The sequence below is a fragment of the Saimiri boliviensis genome, chromosome 14 (genome assembly GCF_048565385.1).
Source record: "Saimiri boliviensis isolate mSaiBol1 chromosome 14, mSaiBol1.pri, whole genome shotgun sequence".
Lineage (NCBI taxonomy): Eukaryota > Metazoa > Chordata > Mammalia > Primates > Cebidae > Saimiri > Saimiri boliviensis.
The window spans coordinates 86938679-86960943 of NC_133462.1; the positions used below are offsets into that span (position 1 = coordinate 86938679).

The following is a 22265-nucleotide window of genomic DNA, read 5'->3' on the forward strand; positions in this document are numbered from 1 at the left end:
TTGATTGTTTTAAACCCTACATAAATATCTGAAGGCAACGGTTATATTTTCTTCTGATAGATATCCCAACAAAATGCCTTCAATATTGATATTATTTTTAATATTCTACCATCTTGGATGCAATTCACCTAAACCTGGAGAGTTTAATTAACTTAAGTAGCTGCATACTTTCAGACTAGCTATTTTCCCATCTTGATCTCAGTCCTTTCTAAGCTATGTTTAGTCTCTTTTCTCCTAAAGATTGTTCTACCTAGGGGAGAATATAGATTCAGAAAGGAATTCGTATACTTGTGTTTCTCTGATCTCTTAACATTACTTAATTTTTAAAAGAGCTCTATCTTTTCCTATTTACCTTCTTATTCCAAATGGAATTAAAATCGTTTGCTGCCTTTAATATTATTAAACACTTTCTTTTTAATCGTTCTCCTCCCTTCCCTTTTCTTTTTTTCTTTTCCGGTTATCATCGTTCTGCTTGTCCTTTCTTGTGAGATTCCCCCATCATCTTTCCTTATAAGCTTTTTAAAGAAAATCTCTAGGGTGCGATGGGACAGCCTCATCCCTATCTTTACAACTTCGGTATCTCTCCACTTTTTCCTTATTTAGTTAGGTGACAGTGGTACATAATAACCTATTTCTCTCTCTCTCTCTCTCTCTCTCTCTCTCTCTCTCAGTCTCCTTCTTAGATTTTCATTCCTCTTGAATTTTAAAAGCCTGGCTAGCAAGATTACACCTTTCATTTTATTTTGTGATTTTAAAAAGTGTGTGTGTGTGTGTGTGTGTGTGTGCATGTGCGTGTGTGTGTGTGCGTGTGTGCTCTCTTAGATCTTTTTCATTCATCTTGAGCTTTAAAAGCTTGGCTAGCAAGATTATACCTTTCATTTTATTTTCTGATTTTAAAAATGCGTGTGTGCGTGTGCGTGTGTGCGCGCGCATGTGTGTGCGTGCGTGTGCGTGTGCGCGCGCGTGTGCGTGTGCATGTGCGTGTGCGTGTGTGCGTGTGTGCGCGCGTATGCGTGTGCATGTGTGTGTATGCGTGTGTCCGTGTGCGCGTGTGCGTGTGCGTGTGTGTGTGCGTGTGTGTGTGTGTGCACGCGCGCGGGCATGCACTTCGATGTTTTCCTCATGGATGCTTGCCTCATTTTCTCCCAAAGTGTAACTGTCCAGGGAAGGAAAAGTCACGTCGTCCTCTACTACACTGCTCTGCAGAGAGACTCACTAAATGTGCAAAAGTGGATGCATCAGCCTGTTCCCTAGAGGAAGGTTCTCCACGGAGTCGTATATTGTAACTGAACTGAAGTTCATTCATCGATAAGTTGTGCCCAAGCAATCGACTTCCTTCCAGCCCTTCCAAGCAGTCCGGGGAAACCAATTGAAAAGCGAACACAACCAAACTAACCGACGGGCAAAGTCTACCCTTGAAGCACCGCGGGGGGAGCAGGTGAGGCCGTGCTGGGCGGGTGGGCCCCCTCTCTCCTGCTCCGTGTTCGGCTTTCAGCCAACCCACCCCAGGGGCACCCTGGGATCTCCTCGCCCCCTGCCAGGCGGAGAACGCGGAGCCCGGAGGGCACGAGGGAGTGGAGCTAGGCGCCAGCAGGGCAACTGGGCATGCTCAGAAGCCGGGCAGGTTTGGGTCTCCAGCAGGCAGCTTGAGCATTACACCAGCTCTCGCAGCCCGGGGAGGAGGAGGAGGAGGAGGAGGAGGAACGCGAGGAGGAAGGAGAGGAGGAGCGGCCAGCAGTAGCCACGACCGCCACCACCAGGCAGAGGAAGAGTTCGTGGGGAGGAAAAGGCCCTCCTCTCCCTTTGAGCGCCTTCTCCAAAAGCGTCTGCTTTTGGAGAAAGGGAATACAGGATAAAGAAGGAGACGGAAAGAAGAGAAAAAGTGAAGGGGGAGACAGAGGAAAAAGGGCGTGAACAGAAAGGGCCGGAGCGTGCAGACGAGCCGGGAGCGCTGGCGCTGGGGCAGGTGCCGCGGCCGCTGCCCGGAGGCGGCATGTGACGCGCGGCCGCAGCTGCCCGCGGGCGGAGCGCTCTCAGACAGCGGAGCGCACACCGCCGGGCCCTCGGTGCCTGCGCGGATCCCCAGGCTCCTCGTCAGTCCGCGGGGCGACAGCGGCGCTGGTGGGAAGACCGGCGATGAACCCAAGGGCGGCTCCGGGCAGGGGCGCGCGATCTTAAGGACAGTCGCTCCCTGAACGCTGAACGGGAGGAGACGAAGGGACGGTGGACCGGGCGCCATCCGCGCACCGGGCAAGCGCGGAGACCCGCGTGGGACAGACACCTGGAGCGCAGCTGCCAGGTAGGGACGGCGTCCGCCACCCAGGCGCAGGGCAGAGCGGGCGGCGGCGGCGGCCGACCTGCTTTCCTGCTTATCTGGTTGCGAAAGGAGGAAAAAGTTTTCGGGGCGGGTAAGAGAGGTCTCGTTTTTGGAGTTCGAAGAAAGGGACTGGGGAGAGAAGAGAGAGGCTGTGGGTCGGTTTTGGGAATGGTGGGGACTTGAATTCCGACAGCTCAATCTGGGGCGGAGTTGGCGTTCGGGACTGACTGAGGGTGGGGAACGCCCGGTGGCACCCAAGTGCCCCAAAGGGACGGGAATCGTGCTAGCGGTGCCCGGGAGACAGCCGGGGACGCCCCAGCCCGCCCTCCCTCGCTTCCATTCTCTCTTCCCCGGCTCCGAATCTGAAGCACCATAGCGCCGGAGCACGAGGAGCCACCCGGCTCGGGGTGTGTTGTGAGCGCGCTCGTGTGCTGAGCGTGTGTCTCGCGTCTCCGCAGCTTTCCTGTCAATTCTTAGGAGGCTAGAGCAGGCGCCCGCCAACCTCACCGCGGGGCCGCAAGTTCGAATTGCATTTCACGGGGCGAAAAGGCAAATGTGGCACTTCTAGTAACACCTTGGCGAAGGTACCTAGCCTAGCGCGCATCTTTACTGACCCGGGGACAGTCTACACTCGCAAAGCAGCGGTCCCTGGACTGCGCGGGGTCTCCTCTTTGGAGCAGTTCCCCAGCATAGCTTGCTGTTAGAGAGATTAATCTGTGCGTGTTTTTTAAACGGCGGGGCGGGCGGACAGTTGACTCCAGCAGCAGAATCCACTCCGCGGTGTGCGTGTTGGAATTGTGATCCTGTTGTGCATGCTGGTGCGTGTGTGCGACTCTCCTTGCAGGCCTTTGGAAGTGGTAGAGGCAGCAGGGGGTTGGGAACGGCATCCATATGGACAGATTTCAAGAATGCACAAACCTTCATTTGTCTGCAAGTGTTATTTGAACCTGTCCAAAGGCTGCAAGGATATGTCCTCTCGATCCCCGCCCGTGTCCGTGTTTGCAATGTGAAAGGACGGCCCGCTTTAGGACAGAGATGTATTTATCAAAGCGAGGTGTTGTTGAGGACAGTCGTTATTTCACAATATGCTTTGCACAGACCTTTCCTTTCTCGCCAGTCCTCTGAGTTCCAAGACAGAAAACCCGTCCCCTCCCCCCATTTTGGCCTTGTAGGTTGCTATTTGAAACATAATTTTTAAGTGGGTGCAGTGATTATGTAGTCCAGATAATTCCATATTGTGAGATCATTATATTGCATGAACCATTCATCACTATTTCCTGTGCTTAAAACAATGCCCAAGTATTTACTTAAGAGACACTATGCATAAGAACATGTAGTTCAGGAAGGAGAAAGCTAAACCTAGAGCAGATACCTGCATGGAGGGAGGATTGTAGTGGTAGCACAATAATAAAAAACTAAGATATTTTTGTTCCAAATATAGTGGGATAGATGAGGTGCCGGGTGCACCCTCTTGTTATAACAGCTGATATTTCAAAGTATACATGTGAAAGGAACATGCCTGCTTCAGTGTGCATTTCAGCATGCCACGGAAATGTGGTTTACCTCATGGCTTCTATTGCTGAATAGTCTATCTTTAGATTTTGTTTACATAGTTTGTCTCATTAGCTTAACACATAATTAGCTATTGTTGGGCTAGAAAGCACGTTATTTTTGTAGTGGTTTCCATATGGAAATATAACGTTCGCTTTAATTACTAATTTTAAAATAATTACATTGCCGGTTTGATTTAGAATGTTTCTCTAGGTTGGGGAGTATTACGAAGATTGAACGTAGCATGAAAATAGCAGTGTTGAAATATTGTGTTTTAAAAAACGTTGGGTCATTATTCAAATGAACTCGAGATCAGAAAAAAAATGAGATAAAAAGTAGACTTTGAAAAATCTTTGTAAGTTTTCTGCATGGAAAATTATTGTTAGGGAAAAGTGTATTTTGGGAAAAGGAGCCAGGGTGGAATTGGTCAAGTTTTAAATAAAGAACAAGTGTTATAATGAATAGTTCTGTATTAAACCTACATTTAGGCTTATTTAGGAAACTTTCCTTTAAAATATAGAGAAATCTATGATGAATATTCATTACCCTATTTTTATTCTGGGGTAGGGGGAAGTAAAATGTCACTTTGAAAGTATTATTTACTTTGGAAGATTATTTAAGCATGCGTAAAAGTTCTTCAACGTGTACCTTCTCACTTTTTCCTTATAAAGACAAATGACTTATTTTCCTAACAAAGAAAATTTGTGTTTTAAGTTAGAGTATGTAAAAATGTGAAGTTCTTTTAATGATGTTTTAGCCTTTAATTGCAGGCAACCTGTTGAAAGTGAGCATGGAAAAAATGTGAACTTGGCAGAAATAAAATTTTTTAGATTCGCACTTGTAAATTGAATAGACAGAAAGTTAAGTGATATGGCTAAAAGCAAAATGACCTTATGTATTTGTAAATTATAAAATAAGATATTTTTTCAGACTTTTAGCTAAAGTCTCTGTCATTTTCCCAGCCAACATATTGTTCTTGCCTAACAACTTTGTTAACATTGGCAGGCTCAGTTGCTTACTGCTAAATGGCCTGGACATTTCCAGGGTGACTATTAAGAAATTGGGTCTTGCTTGCAGTGCCGGGAAGTTTATATCGGGAACAGCTGTGGTGTAGTGGCACTTCAGATAGGAGATGAATGAACTGTGAGTCACATGAAGATGGAGGCTCTGATCAGTATGCAGAGAAGCATATCTGTCCTTCACTTATGGAACCTGATTTTATAGCATAAGATGACTAATAGCATTATTCTCACCCTGTGATTTTGAAGGATCAGTAACTAGAAATGTTGTCTTTTATACAACATGTTTGTGAATTTAAAATGTGTTCTCCTTACATAAGAATATTTGAAAAGGTATCTATGAACCTAATAAAATTTTAATCAAATCCCTCTACCATGTTTACTTTTAAAAGTTAATCAGCATAATAAAATGTGTCTTTATGCTTAATCATCGAATATAGTGTTTTCCTAGATGCAGTATCAGTGAAGGGCTCCATAAGACTTTTCATTGATAAAGTTCCCAGGGCCTGGAGGGCTCTGTTCACCTGCCACCTTCCCCAGCAGTTTCATGTCCCAGGCAGTATAGATCTGCATTCGTGTTGTCTTCAAAACAAGAAATAAAAATAATTTTGGGCTGAGCACAGTGGCTCATGCCATTAATGGCAGCACTTTTGGAGGCCAAGGCAGGAGGATTACATAAGGCAAGGAATTCAAGATCAGCCTGGGCAGCATAGCCAGACCCCATCTCTGCAAAAAATGTAAAAACAGCCAGGCATGGTGGCATGCACCTGTACTCCTAGCTACTAAGGACGATGCAGTGGAAAAATAGTTTGAACCCAGGAGTTCAAGAACCAGGGGCTTCAGTGATTTAGGATCAGGCCTCTGCTCTCCAGCCTGTGAAACAGACTGAGACTCTCTCTCTAAATCACCACCCTCATCATCATCGTTATAATTTTGGTTTGGTGAAGCAATTGAAAATATTAAGCCATAATGTGGCTTATGTGAAAATGACGTGACCTCCTCAAGCATTTCATTCCCCATTGTACACTCGGAGACCAGAGTAGTTGCCCTGTCCACACCATGGGCTGGTTTTGACGATCCAGTGCATGCGGATGTGCTTTTTGGACAAACTCTAAGGCACTATGAATGCAGCAGTCAACTGGAACCCAGAACCGTCTCAGTACCCCATGATGGGAAGCACTGAGCACCAGTGTGTAGTGGCCCTCTGGCTCAGTTTTGGCCTCTGTGTGTTGTTTTCTGTTCAGAAGTTCTGGCAGATTCCCCAGCCTCTGGCAGGACCTCTTCTTTAGGCTGGCGACCTACCTTCTCCCACCTGTTGGAATTTCCCCGCTCATCCCCTCCTGAGGGTCAAGGACACTGGCTGACTGCACCTTCTTAGCTTCCTCTGCTGGGGCTGCAGCTGCAGCTTGCCACATTGACACAGCACAGGGTCCAGTAGTGATGACAGGAAGTCAACAGAAGGAATATTCTGAGTCCCTGCCAGCTTCTCACCAATTGTGCCAGTTCATCCTGAAGCCAACCGGAATATGAACACTTGGAGAAAAACAATGGTGGCCAAAAATTAGAAACAAAAAAAGAAAAACCAATTTGACAAACAGTAGCTGGCAGATGCATCGTGGGCTTGGAGGCCTTGCCTTTCCAGCCCTGCTCTGCATGGGACGCAGGAGCCTGGCCCTTCTGACTCTGCAACCACAGGCCACAGAAGAAGGGAGTCTGTCTCAACCCCAGTGAGCTCTAGCAATTCCCATGCCTCCCTCACCTCAGTTTCTCTAACTCCTGTCATATTTACCATTTCATAGGGTGAGGTTTTGATTGAGTTTTCAATTTGCATTTTCAATACTGCTTTTAATGTCTGGCCTGGGAAATTTTTAGCTATGACCTTGGCAGTCAGCCTTGCCCTTGCCAAGAACTTTTCTCCAGGAGCAAGGTCTCTTTCTTTCTATTCTGTCTCTGATTCAACCTCAGTGTGGACAAGCCCTTGGACCTGAGGCACAGCTCCCCTCCTGACAGTGCATCATTTCTGCCTGAGACTTGTACTGCCCGGTTCCACTTGACAAATACATTCTCCTTGTCTGTTATTGTTGGTAGGATCAACTCTCAGTTCTCCACACTTCTCCCAAGCAATGTAATTTGAGTGGCTGACTATCCACTACAGAATTAATCCTTCATTAGGTCATTTGTTCTAGCCCAGCCCTACCCTGCTTCCTGTCCCCACTGCTTCCTTGAAATTTGGCATGCCAGCTGAGCCATGAAATAGTCTACCTTCTGTCACCTCTAGCACAGGAAGTGGTGCTAATGTAGACATCCTGGTTTAGGCAGAGTATCTGCCAACTATGGCCGTTCAGATAAAATTCAGGTGAGTTTAAACTAAGGTAAAATACTTGCAGCCTGTTTTGGAGAGAGTCTCCAGAGAGGGGAGCTACCAGATGCTTACTTCCCTACATTTGTGGCTGCAAAGTGTTTTGGTGTTCTTCTACTGAATCCTTCTAATTTATCACAGGTAGCTATAGCCATAGAAATAGATACATATAAAAATATCCTGTCACTAAGATGTAGGTAAAAGGAGCTCCTAATAGCTTTGTCTGTGTTTTTTAAGACTTGTCACTTTGGAATACATTTTCTCCCACTAGAATTGCCCATGGGAACCAGACTGGAGAGAAACTTGGTTACTGCTCTTAATACATATAAGCCAGTTCTTGCCCACAAGCACCTGAAGTTCTATCGAACTAGCTCTCATTTCCATTGAATCCTAATGCAGTGGTATTTTATAGACTTGGAATCCATATAAATGTTGGCCGAGCATGGTGGCATGAACCTGTTGTCCCAGGTACTCAGGAGGCTGAGGCAGGAGGACTGCTCAAGGCCAGGAGTCCAAGGTTATAATGTACTATGATCACAGCCGTGAATAGCCACTGTACTCCAGCCTGGACCACACAGCAAGACCCCATCTCTTATAAATAAATACATTAATACAATCCATATAAATATTCAATAGTATTGGGTTTCCGGCTTCAAATTGACAATATTTTTGATGTTACTATATTTACATATATATGCATAGTCATTTCAAAAGGGTGTTGAACACAGTCTTTTTTGTGATTTTTCAATTTTCTTAGTGCAAAATAGTCTAAAAGCACAACTGCTGTTGTAGGAGGTCTCTCAAGCCATTTACACCGAAAAGAAGTCCTCATACTTGAAATAGATATGATGGACCTCCCACCATTTTTCCTGTGCTTTCTGATTGTGTGAAGGGAGAGAGAATGGGAATCTGGAATGGCCATGATATTTCTTTCTACAGAGTCCTCCTTTCTCCTCTCCTCACCCCAGATCCTTCCCATCACACAAGGACCAGCTAAACACTTCCAGCTTTCCTTGAGTGCAGCTATCATTCTGTTTTCCCTGTGATTATTTTAAATCCTTTGATTCATTTGAATGTCAGAAACAGAAAATCAGTCTGTCTAAACAACTGCAAGGTCACTTCTCTCTACTCTGAATACTAGTGGCACTTACCATCTTGATATAAAGTTTGACCCTCAAGGATAGATAACCCAGGTAATATTTATTTCTATTCTCTCCAAAGAAGTTAACTTCATGAGAGTATATAGGTAAATATATAATAAATACATATTTGAGTAGAATAAGTAAATCACCCAGTCACTCCATCTATCTAGCCACCAATTATCTCTTTATCCAATCAACCTATGTTCATTTACACGGGAGTTGTATATATATATATATATATATATATATATATATATATATATATCTGTTATCACATCTTTCAGGTCGGTATCATCTAATGTGTCAGGTACCATGGACATTCTGTTTTGGATACACAGTAAGTCAAGGGCTCTGCTTTTTAGGACCATATGTGATCAGTGTGAGAGCAGCTAAACAAATCTGGGTTGGAAGGGGATGTTAGATGTTGTATGAATTTCTCAGGTCTTAAAACAACAAAAGTATATTTTCTCATAATTCTGGAAGCCAAAGTCTGAAATCAATATGTTGGCAAGACTGCAGTCCCTCTAAAGACCCTAGGGGAGAATCCCCCCTTTCTTCCTCCAGAGCCTGGTGGCTATCTGCATTCCTTGACTTGTAAGCACAACACTCCAGTCTCTGTTCCTGCGGTCACGTTGGCTCCCCCACTTCTTTCTTCATGTCTCATCCTGTATATGCCTGTTTTATAAGTATATGTGTGATTGCAGTGAAAGCCCACCCAGAAAATCCAGGATAAACTCCTCCTTTCAAGAGCCTTAAATTCATCACATCTTTTGTCATATGAGATAATCACAGAACCTGGGGATTAGGAGGTGGGCACATCTTTTGGAGGGACCACCACTCAGACCACTGAAGATGACGCTGATGAACAACTTTTGCCTTTGGACCTCTCTCTTGATATTAACACTGTGCCGTCTGCGTGGTTTGAGAAGTGAACGCTCACCAGGGGTGAGTTCCATTTTCACAGAGCAGTGAGATGCAGATCCTCTTTACATTGAGCCAAAAATCTCATTCTCCTTGCTTGTTTGCCTTCTTAATAATCCTGAGAATTGCGATGAGAGCACTTCTGATCTTTCTTCCATAAGAAAATCTTTAAAGTTGAAAGTTCAACATTATTTCAACCTGGTCCTGTGTGCCACTTCTAACTTTTCATAGTCTTTCTTCACCATTTTGATTTACACCTACTGATCAGCGATCACACTCCCCTTATCTCACTACCCTCTGACTTGAAATCTTTAGACTCTGCTCGTCTACATTCATGAGGTTTATAGCAATGACTTTTCCAAAAGTCACCTGTAATCTCTTAGTCACAAAACAGATTCCTTCTCTACCCTGGTTAATCTCTTCTAGTTTTTTCAATATCTTTACTATATATTTCTTTATAGTGCATTACATGGAAAGGTACAGAGAAGAATGAATGGTAATAAAAGAAAGGAATTAGAAAAGAGAGGGATTTATTATGATTTTTTATTATTATACTTTAAGTTGTGGGGTTCATGTGCAGATCTTGCAGGACTGTTACGTAGGTATAAACATGCCATGGTAGTCTGCTGCCTTCATGCTTCTCTCACCTACATTAGGTATTTCTCCCAATGTCATCCGTCCTCAATCTCCCCAGCCCCTGCTATCCCTCCCCTAGTCCCCCCACCCTCCAACAGATCCCCGTGTGTGATGTTCCCCTCCCTGTGTCCATGTGTTCTCATTGTTCAACACCCACATATGAATGAGAACATGTGGTGTTTGGTTTTCCATTCTCGTGTCAGTTTGCTCAGAATGATGGTTTCCAGATTCATCCATGTCCCTGCAAAGGACACGAACTCATGACCCTGGTTAATCTCTTAGCAACACCTTTAAACTCCCTTAATTTTTAGAGCATTATACCTCCCTGGCTCTCTTCTCTCCTCTGGTTCTTTTCTCTCTTTCCTGTTCTCCACTCCCATCTTCTGCTGAGTGTAGGGCTTTCCAGCCATTTCCCCCATACCGTTCCCCGGCCTCTCCTTCCTCACCTACCTCTGTTCCCATGGTTTCAAATACTCTTTCTGTGTGTGGGTCACACTCACTCGCTCATCTCCAAGCCTGACTTGGCTTCAGAAAGGAGTGCCTCTGTGTGCTTGTTGGCTAGCACAGGCTTCATCTCCTTCCTCATCCTGTTCCCTCTTGGGGTTCCTATTTCTATGAATAGCATGACCATCCTACTCCTCAAACATTATGAATAAATTAAGTAATCTTGATTTATTCTCTTCCCTTACCTCCCACATTTAGCCAGGTACCGAATCCTAATGATTCAACCAAGGAAGAGCTCAAACTTCTTGGCTACTTTCCTCTCCTGCTGTCAATATCTTAATTCATCATTTCTGCAACTTTAATGTGCATTCAGATCACTTAGGGATCTTGAAAAAATGTAGACTCTGATCCAAGAGGTCTGGGGTGGGGCCTGAAAATCTGCATTTCTGACCAGCCTTCAGGTGACGCAGATGCTGCTCCTCTGTGCTGGGACCACACTCAGAAGAAAGGCTTTAAGTTTTACCTTTATAACTTTTCTTAGTCTCTGAGCTTCCCAGATAATCTCATTGGCCATACTCTTGCCATTGGGTCCATTTTATACAGATTACTCTTATTCAACCAAATGTGATCATCTTTCTCCTACCCTCAAATACCTTCTGTGACATCTCCTTCCGCTATCTGTTGAAGGAAGACTAAACATCTCACATCAGCTTCATCCTGTTTCATGGCTTGGGTTTGCATTTTGCTTTCATCTCGAGTCTCAAGGTCACTCTTCACTTTACCTTCAGGTGTCCTCATCCTCTGCCACGTTCTCTTGCTGCTCAGGATACTGTTTCCGCCACATCATCAGGGCGGAATTTTAGCAATGTGTCAAGGACTGCTTGAAATGAATTCATCTTCTGTTACTTTATCAGAATCTCATTTTGATCACTGATTACATTCACTCTTGGTTTTTATGTGTGTGTGCACATAAATTGTTTCAAACATCAGACTGCGTTCTCCTTGAAAGATGCTGTGTTTTGTCAGTCTTGGACTGCCTTCAAGTATCTAGTGCAGAGTCTTCTTCATAAATACTCAGTATGTACATTCACATATAAAATACGTAAATAGACACAGTGGCTCACTTTGCAAGGTTGAGGTGGGAGGATTGTTTGAGGCCAGGAGGTCAAGACCAACCTGGGTGACTTAGCAAGAACACATCTCTACAAAAATTATTAAAAATTATCTGAGTTTGGGGGTGCATGTCCCTGTAGTCTCGGCTACTTGGGAGGCCAAGGCAAGGAGGATCCCTTGAGCCCACAAGTTGAAAGCTGCAGTGGTCTGTGATGGAGCCAACTGCACTCCAGCCTGGGCAATAGAATGAGATCCTGTCTCGACAAAAGTAAATGTAGTGTTTTTGTTATTTGTCTCCTTATGAAAGTAATACATGTGATACAAAATTCAAACATTATGGAAATATATATCAAAAACAAAAGTCCACCATAACCCAATGTCCCAAAAGACAACTACCATTAACATTTTGGTGCCATGACAGGGTTGTTTCTGATATTTTTCAACACACATTCTAACATTTACTCTATACCAAACTGGGATAATAATAGACTTTTGCAACTTGACTTTGAATGTAAATCTATCTCCCTCTTCTTAAAATCTGCAGCTTATTCCAAAAGATTGACTGATTTAACTGCATAAAAATCAATCTGCTTAAAATGGCCCAGCAATGTAGAAATATGTTTGCTTTGAATTTCTGATCACTTAAGTATGTCTTTATTCAGCAATTTCCCTCTCTGCTCCTTAGATTGTGCTAGACTTTGGATTTGTAACAGTAAAACACAAATACTACCCCGGAAGTTCCAAGCTATACTTAGGTCTTTAGGCTAATGTTGAGTGATGAACTGCTGGTAAGGTAGTAATCATTTATCTTTGATGCCAAATTAAAATTACCATGTTTGATGACATGCATGCTCAGATTGCTGAATTTTATATTGAAGTGCAAGTTTTCAAATTCTTTTTTTTTTTTTTTTTTTTTTTAAGATGGAGTTTCAGTCTGGTTCTGTCATCCAGGCTGGAGTACAGTGGTGCAGTCTCGGCTCACGGCCACCTCTACCTCCCAGGTTTGAGCGATTCTCCTGCCTCAGCCTCCCAAGTAGCTGGAATTACAGGTGCCTGCCACCGTGTCCGGCTAATTTATTTTTTATTTTTTATTTTTAGTGGACACAGAGTTTACCATTTTGGCCAGGCTGGTTTTGAACTCCTGACCTTGTGATCCACCGCCTGGACCTCCCAAAGTGCTGGGATTACAGGCGTGAGCCACCACATCCAGCCAATTTTGAAATTCTTTAGTTCCGTAAAGAATAGGTGACTCATTGTGAATTCTGAATGTGTACATATTTATCTATCTATCTAATACATATGTATAGGTATTACTTTTTGTTTCATGAATGGATATAAATATGGAATAAAAATATAGAAAATGTTGTAAAAGATATACCAAAAACTTTAACATATTTAATAAAACTACAATTTAGAAAGAAGCTGTGGGAAGAAAACAAAAGGAAAACATCATGTAAGCTACGTTTTAGAATGCCAGTAATTGGGGGCACACAAACAAGGCATTTGTTGAAAATAAAATTCTTTTAGAAGTAAAAATCAATACTCCCTTTGGAATTTTGAGAGCTAAGTCTTCATAATGATGTATGTTTCCTACTGATGCCGTATTTGTCATTTAAAAAATAGTTCTATAGTAGAACTCGAGAAAGTCATTTTCCTGGGTAGAGGGAGGACAGGCATATGTTTGAGGGACCTAGAGATGTCAGCAAAGAAGGTTGTATTTATGGAGAAGAAACTTAAAAGTAGAATGTAACGCAATAAAAGGCTACAACTTTGAATCAATATGAGACTTCTGCAGTCTGGGTTAGTGAGATTATATAAAGACTAATTTATTTAATTAATTAATTATTTATTTATTTTTGGAGATGGAGTTTCACTCTTGTTGCTCAGGCTGGAGTGCAATGGCACGATCTCTGGCCACTGCAACCTCCACCTCCTGGGTTCAAGTGATTCTCCTTCCTCAGCCTTCCAAGTAGCTGAGATTACAGGCGTGTGCAACTGCACCCGGCTAATTTTTGGATTTTTAGTAGAAACGGGGTTTCACCATCTTGGTCAGGCTGGTCTCGAACTGCTGACCTCAAGTGATCTATTTGCCTTAACCTCCCAAAGAGTGCTGGGATTACAGGCATGAACCATCACTCCTGGCCAATATAAAGAATATTTCTGCATCTTCTATCAAACCCCTGAAAATGTTTCCCATTTTTGTAGTTAATATGTCTCACATATGGTATCATATGTCTCTTGTAGACTTTAATACCAGTAAAAATTGAACCTCCTTTAGAATAATAAGAGCAATTATCTGATAATATAATTAAACTATCTTTATTTCATTTTTTACATTGGCTGCTGGGAAACTCAGACCTAAAACTAACATTCAATCATAGTGGCCAGTTTTGCTTGTTTTTTCTATATTCTACTTCCCTTTTGTTCTAGTATTTTTTTTTAAGCTTTCAGTTTTAATATAAGCATTCTCAGATTCTCTTTGGAAAGCAAGCAAGATATAACTTGGAAATATATAGTCTAAAATTATACCCACAAAAAAAAATGTCCATATATAAAAAGAAAGGAAATGAATACTTTGAAAGCAGATTTAAAAAGACAAAGTAATATGTTGGAACCAAGGTCTCTTTGAAGGCCTGAAAACCCTAGGAACCACCATAGGCAAAGAGAGTCACTTTTAGCCTATGCAAGATATCCTGAAGAAAGAACAGATAATGATGGTGATGATAATGATAACTGTTGATAATTCTGATGAACTGTAATAAATAATGAATTATGAGACTTCAGATGTTCAGACAATATCTCGCTGAATCAGCAACCTTCTTTTTTCATGCAAAGTTGACAATTAAATATTGTGTATATTTATAGTGTACAGTATGATGCTTTGATAGCGTGGTACTTTGTGAAATGATTACATCAGACTAATTAATATATCCATCACCTCTGATTTTTTTTGCTGTGAGAACATAAGATGTATTCTCTTAGCCGTTATCAAGTGTTTGTTATCTTTAACCATAGTTTTTGTTGTGTTGTGCAATAAATCTCTCAAACTTATTCATTCAAACTGAAACTTTGTACCTTTGACCAACATCTTCCCAACCATCACCCCTTCCCTTTCCCCCAGGAAACCCCATTCTGCTCTTCATCTATACGTTCTACTTTTTGTGATTCTGCACGTAAGTGAGAATATGCGGCATTTGCAGGAAACCGTGCCTGACTTATTCACTTAACACTGTGTCCTCCAAGTCCAACCATTTTGTGGCAGATGGAGAATTTTCTTCTTTTTTAAGGGTGAATGCTATATATTGTGTATGTATACCACATTTTCTTTCTCCATTCTTCTTGCTAATAGCCACTCACTTTGATTCCATATTTTGGCTATCATGAATAATGCTGTACTGAACACAGGAGGGCCATTGACTCTTTGACATTGATTTCCATTCCTTCGGATATATTCCCAGTAGTGGGATTGCTGGATCCCAAATCCTATGGTAGATTTATTCCTTTATTTATTTTTAATTTAATTAAATTTAATTTTTTTTTGAGACAGTGTCTTGCTCTGTTGCCCAGGCTGGAGTGCACTGGCATGATCTTGGGTTACTGCAACCTCCACCTCTCAGGTTCAAGCGATTCTCCTGCATCAGTCTTCCAAATAGCTCGAATTACAGTTGCCTGTCACCACACCCACCTAGTTTTTGTATTTTCACTAGAGATGGGGTTTCACCATGTTGGCCGGTGTGGTCTCGAACTCCTGACCTCAGATGATCCACCTGCCTCAGCTTCCCAAAGTGCTGGGATTACAGGCATGAGCCACTGCACCCAGCCAGTAGTTTTATTTTTATATACCTGTTCACCATTTGTATGTTTTATTTTGAGAAATGTCTATTCACATCTTTTGCCTATTTTTTAATCAGATTATTTTCTCTTTTTGCTATTGAGTTGTTTGACTTCCTTATATGTTTTGGTTATTAACATTCTTGTCAAATGGATTGTTTGCAAATATTTTCTCCCATATGGTAGGTCATCTCTTCACTTTTTATTGCTTCCTTCACCATGCAGATATGTTTTCGCCTGATGTAATCCCATTTGTCTATTTTTGCTTTTGCTGCCTGTACTTTTGAGATCTTACCCAAAAAGCCTTTGCCCAGACCAATGTCCTAAGCATTTTCCCAATGTTTCCTTATGGTGGTTTCAGAGTTTTGGGTCTTAAATTTAAGTCTTTAATCCAATTTGATATGATTTTTATATTTGGTATGAGATAAGATCCAATTTCATTCTTCTGCGTGTGGATATCCAGTTCTCCCAACTGCATTTGTTAAAGAGTATCCTTTCTCCATTGTGTGTTTTTGGCATCTTTGTGGAGGATCAGTTGACCATAAATACAAGAATTTATTTTCGGGCTCTTTATTCCGTTCCATTGGTCTGTGTGTCTGTTTTTATGCCAGTACCATGCAGTCAACAACCCTCTTTAAATAGAAATTGTTATTATCTTTTTTATATATACATAAAAGGAAACTGAAACATACTGAGGACTTTCCTCCACTAAAATAGCTAATAATGTCAGAGAAGTTCAGCGGATCCAGGCTGTCCCCTGTTGCCTTTCATATAGAATGCATGGATACCTTTCTCATCAGAAGCAGGGACCAGGCAAAAATGAACCCAAAGGTCTAGACTTAAAGAGAATATCCGGAAGCTGATTCTGGGAGGGGCTGAAATGTTCCCATAGGCTTAGAGACAGGCCTGGCCCGTGTTAAACTACTGATGAGATAACTGACTAACGTGGGTCAGGTCCAGAATAGGACCAGGCTGAATAAAGAAACCGGTACCTGGGTCTGAAGGCTGCCAGGTGAGAGAGGCTGTGGCCACTCTCCAGCTGCATCAGAAACAGAAATGTGTGTCCCATAACACTTGTCTATTGCTCGCTCAGATCTTCTTCCTCCCACACCGGCAGTCACCAGCCTTCTCTATATTTTCCTCTAATTATGGCACGTTTGACTTGACTTTTCTTAAAGCACACTTTTTCTTATCCTTGCAATTTTTCAAGTTATCACTCTGTATTTTGTCTTCTCCTGATCACAAAGTTCTTCTCTCTCTCTTTTTTCCTTTCCTTTTTTTTTTTTTTCAGTCCCATGAAATAGGGTCCCCTTATCACTCTTTGGAACTGATTATCTGAAGCTATGGCATTAAGAAGCTTATTGAAACATTAAAGCTACACACTCCATTACCATCCAGCTTGGTATCTCCATGGCATTTTCACTAATTTCCTTACTGTGATTCATCCTTCATTCCCTGCAACCCAAGATGCTGACTTATGCTCCCCTTAACCCTCTGAGCACTGCTTTTCAGTCACTTCCATCCGTCCTTCCTCCTTTACCTGCAGTATAGACCCTTCGTAATGTGACCAGATGCAGACTTTGAAGGGGTTTCTGAAATTATCTAATGTGGGCCTCTTATTTTATGTTTGAGGATCTTGGAATCTGCAAAGGTTGAATGCCACACCCAAAGCTGCAAAATTCTACGCCTGGATCTTTTGACTCTCTATCTACGTTTCTATATAGACTCATGCGAAGTCACTGCCTGAAGATGACCCGGCCTCTTTTTCCACTTTTGCTGTTTGCAGCTGCATTTATAGCATCAAGGATTAGTAGAAACAGATCTCAAGTGTCAAACCTCCTCCCAGGTTCTACATATCCATTTCTAGCCCTCTGTTAGACATTTCTACAAAGAATATCCGTCAGACACCTCTAATGTATGATATGGAGATTGGAACCCAATACTTTTCTCCAAAATATGCCATTCTTCCTATTTTTCTTACATGCGTTGAATGTATTACAGTCTTCCTAGGAGAAGAAGGATTCAGACTTGAATCCTTTTGAATGTTTATAAAGCTTCCCTCTTTACATGCAGCTCCTAAGTCCTGTCGAATTTAACCAAACTTCATCATGTTAATTCCTTGTCTCCTATTCGCACTGCTACCTCCGCGATCCAGGCCTTTCCCATCATTCTCCCCCTTACAAATCTCCTATTACCTCGAATTGGTTCCCCTGCTTTCGGTTTCTTTTGGATTTCACTGTTCTGTCATGAGACCTACAATTTTACCTCTATGTAACTTTCAATTCCGTCTGCTTTCCCACTCTGTCACGTCACTGTAGCCACACCAGCCTGCTGGAGGTTCTTTGGATGCGACTCCATTGTCCTGCCTCTGGGTTTCTGTGGAAACCAGACTTCCTGAAATTTACTCTCCCTAGCTTGGCTGTAGCTGTCCTAAACATATTAGGAGGCCTGCATTCTCTCAGGAAAATACAGTCATCCTTCAGTATCCAATGGGTATTTGTTCCAGGACCTCTAGCGGATACCAAAATCACAGGATGCTCAAGTCCATTATGTAAAACAGCATCGTATTTACATATAACCTATGCACATCTTCCCATGTGCTTTAAGTCATCTCTAGATTAGTGATAGTACCTAATGCATGGCCTCACATCACTTCATTTGAGTGGATTCAACACACTACCAAGCGCAAGGCAAATTCAAGTTCTGCTATTTGGAACTTGGTGGATTTTTTTACCGGAATATTTTTAGTGCAAGGTTAGTTAAATTTACGGATGTGGAACCCACAGATACAGAGGGCTGACTGTACATCTTTTCAATACCCATGCTCCTTTAGTATGTCATTCTCACATCTATTAAAACATTGACCATACTTATCTGCATTTGAGTAAATTCTGTAGATAACTCTCTTTTTCAGGAGCCACTGATTGCTTATTTCTCCACACACTTTGTAGACTTTACATTTTGTAGAAGCTCACTAAACTGAGTGATGCCTAAGGTCTCTGTGCAGACAGAGATTTTTATGTTTTATTCACTGATCTATCCCAAGGGCCTGCTTGGCACTTAATAGACTTCCATTAAGTATTTGTTGTTGAGCCAGTTTCTTGTTACTGTTCCCTTTGGGGGAGAAAAAGCAACATGAGGTTTAGCAGTTTTCAATGTATCTTGATAATAACAAAATAGTTTATCTGTTAGTGAACAATAAGCAGTTCCCGATGAGTGATATGCAGAACATACCAGAATTTCTCCAATTGAGATTCAGAACTTCACTTGCCTGGAGCATTGTTTTTGTAAAGACAATGGTTACACTTGTGACCCTCACATTTTGAGAGCTATAGTCTCTCGGACACCCTGCAGATTATGGTTCCTTTCACCAGCTAATTTCTAATGGCCAGTATGTTTCCAGTAGTCATTATTAGTCGATCATTAGATGCCACAACTACCAAGCTGTCTTGAAGGTTTTTGTGACCACTGGAAAGCTTTCAATCACAGGGATTTGGGGGGTGGATGATCCTGTGTGGCCCAGGATTGTGTATATGGTAATCATATGGGGTGTCTGCTAAAGATGCCATCTTGGGGATTGAAACCAGACCAGTTGAATAAGAATGGGGACAGAATCTGTCAATCTGCATTCTAAATACTGTATTTCAGATAATACTTCTGCTTGCTAAATTTTAACATCCACTGCTTCAGAAGGAGAGAGAGAGAGAGAAAGAAAGAAAGACAGATTTTTTTTTCCAAGTTAGATTAATAGCATGGATTGGCAAGGGGTACATTATCTGAGGTCATTCTCTCTGGTAAGATGAATCATACTCAACTTGAGATGTTTCTCAGGCTTTGCAAAGGGCGGAGTGCTCTTTCCCACTGGAATTTAAACACAATAGAGCAAGGACTCAGATCTCAGCTGGAAAATTCAGATGAATGCATTAAATGTATCCTGCTGTATCTATCTATCTATCTATCTATCTGGGGAAAATATGGTTAACAATGTTCACAGGGTACTATAAAAACAGAAAGTGTTATCTCAAACACACGCAGTTCTTAACATTTTTCTGTTTGTTTCTTGAGTTCTATCAGGGAGTTGACTATCATAAACAGATCATATTTTTGCATGGGTATAATGCTATATTTAGGGGCTGCATATCTGAGGCAGTACTTCACGTATATCATTGATATAAACAGCAGGATGTCAAAAGCAAACACAGCATAGTCTAGAACTGCTGCCTGTGTGCAAAATAGTTTGATTATCATGATCAGTCTAAAAAGAAATGGACATCATTGGTTTTACCCATTCATTAGGGGATTTTTTTTCTTTTTTTTCTTTTCTTTTTTTTTTTTTTTTTTTTTTTTTTGAGACAGAGTCTTACTCTGTATCCCAGGTTGGAGTGCGCAGGATCTTGGCTCACTGCAACCTCCACCTCCCAGGTCCCGGTTCAAGCAATTCTCCTGCCTCAGCCTCCCAAGTAGCTGGGATTACAGGTAGGTGCCACCATGCTCAGCTAATTTTTGTATTTTTAGTAGAGAAGGGGTTTCACCATGTTGGCCAGGCTGGTCTCAAACTCCTGACCTTGTGATCTGCCTGCCTCGGCCTCCCAAAGTACTAGGATTACAGGTGTGAGCCACCGTGCCTGGCCCCATTAGGGGACATTTTATAAAGGTCTTCTATAAATAAGTAAATTTCAAAAATCATATACAACTAATACATTTTCACAAATTTAATGCAAAGTAGTGTATTCTGTTAAGAAAGCAAAATTAATAATCACTCTGTTCATCAGAAGTGTAGAAATTCCTGTGGTAGCAAAGACCCTGGAGCCAGGTGATGCACGCTCTCTTCTATTTCCAACCTTCCTACTGGTAATTCACTTGCTAGTTACATTTTTTTAAGTACCTGAATTGTGTCAGGCAAGGTTCTAAGTGCTAGGGATAAAGAGATGAATAAGCAGGACAAGATGTTGCCTTCATGGAATTTATGTCTTTGTGAAAATCCACAGGAACTGGACTAGTACTTGCAAGGGAATTTCTAAACAAACCTGCTTCTACTCGGTGTCAAGATTAGAGAAGATGGGTATAGTAGGGTAGTGTGGCCAAGACTCCTGACCTTCTCTAGGCTTTACTTTTCCCCTACCTCTTATAGGTGGGGCTCAGATTAAATTTTTCTTTTTTAAACAAATTGTTCTTTTAGAAAAATTAGACTGCCAATGCTGATGTTTGCCACTAGATGGCAGACATCGGCATTTATGTGTCCATTGAGCGGGTCAAGTTTTGAAAGGTTCAAAATGCGCCACTCAGTGTGAAAAAAAATATTGTTAGTTTCACGAGTGAGAGTTAGGAGTTGCTGTTATGTCCCATGGATTGTATGTCTTAAATACGACCATTCTTTTACTCCATGGCATTTGGCTACCTGCTCTCTTTGGAGGGCAAGATGAAGTTCTTTTGAAAGTCACATGTGGTTTTTTAAATTAACAGAGACTCCTTGTGTATTTTGACTAGTGCTCTGTTTATGTGAAAAAGTTAAAATACGCTTTGCAAAATGAGATATAGATGAAAGCCCTGACGGCTTCAGGAAGTATGTCATTTAAAAAAAATGCATGAGAAACAGATGTTTTATTTTCCAGTGATGACAGAAGAAACCAAGAAATTTGAAATGCTCAGCCTGCCTCCTTCCCTTGATCCACCATCAGCTATAGGAGTCCAAAGAAGATGAAGTATGAACTAAAGTAAAATCCAGCAAGTAGCATGCATAGAACAAGATTAATATCACCCTTAACATCGCCATTACCGAACCGAAAGCTGGCCCAAACCCCACTACTGAGCAGCCCACTCATCCTCTTTCCAGAAAAGAAGTAACCCAGTGTATGTCTTTTGGAAGACTTGGGGTCAGGGTGCCATATTGTATGTTTTCCAAGTCCAAACCAGACTAAGCTATAAAGAAGTAATGCCCGCTGACTCTTTACATTTCTGCAAAGCCTCTCTTAATTACAGATGATGTTATTGACTTCCAAAACAGCTTGACCAAGATCATCATAAGGCAGCTAGGTTCAGGAAGGGCTAAGACAATTTTTGTAGCAAAGTCTTGACCCTAGATGTGTGTTTATAATCTACAAATATGTTAACTTGTAAAATAGAGTTGTTTGAGCCAAGTCGTTCTTGGGGATCAGAGGGTACAGAAGCCAAATCTTTTTGGAGAGATACCAGGTATTTCTTCCTTTAAGGGACTTCACTTGAGAGATACTTTAAAGGACCAATAAGGTTTAAATAGATGGAGAAGAAGATTCAAAACCAACCTTACAAGTGAAACTCTGTGCTGTTTTCTTTTTTATTGTTGTTGTCTATACCAAGAACATTCTGCCTCAGAGCCTTGACAGTTACTATTATATTTGTTTGAAATGATCTTTTTTGAGAAGTCTGTATAGCTTGCTTCTTCAGTTCTGTGAGAGCTGTCCTCAAATGCTGTCTGATCAGGCTGCATTTTGTGATCACCTCCTCTAAGTGGCATGCTTCACTTTCATCATTCACCGTCTCCTGAATCTGCTGTCCTTTCCTTCATAGCATCTGTCACTGCCTGACAAAATATATATTTATTTTTTCACTTACTGTCTGTTAACACCCACTACAATATGAGTTCTATGAGACCAATGACTATAAATATATAGAGAGAGATAGCTGAATTTCCAGTTTCTAGAACACTGTCTGGCCCAGGAGGATGGGCTCTCAATACATGCTAGCTGAATGAATGAATACTCAATCTCACTTTCATTTTTCTTATTGCAGGAAAGGAAACTGCCAAACCCACCCTTATATTGTTTTTCCCCCAGGGCTTTTTCTTTTAAACATCTATATTGAAATCACCGTGAATACTGTCATTCACAATAAATTATAGCATGATGCACTTGAAGAATAATGAAATAAATTAGCACGTTCAATCCGATTTCCAT

At 41.8% G+C, this 22265-nt stretch overlaps 1 protein-coding gene across 5 annotated transcripts in view; it reads left to right on the top strand.

The window, feature by feature from the left end:
* The first annotated feature begins 1141 nt into the window (after positions 1-1141).
* CHRM3 (cholinergic receptor muscarinic 3) overlaps positions 1142-22265 on the top strand; it is a 498515-nt gene continuing 477391 nt past the window's right edge. For all 5 annotated transcript variants that reach the window (XM_074385379.1, XM_074385381.1, XM_039464330.2 and 2 more), the window contains exon 1: positions 1142-2299. The gene's annotated coding sequence lies outside the window, so the exon portion shown is untranslated. The remainder of the gene's footprint in view (positions 2300-22265) is intronic.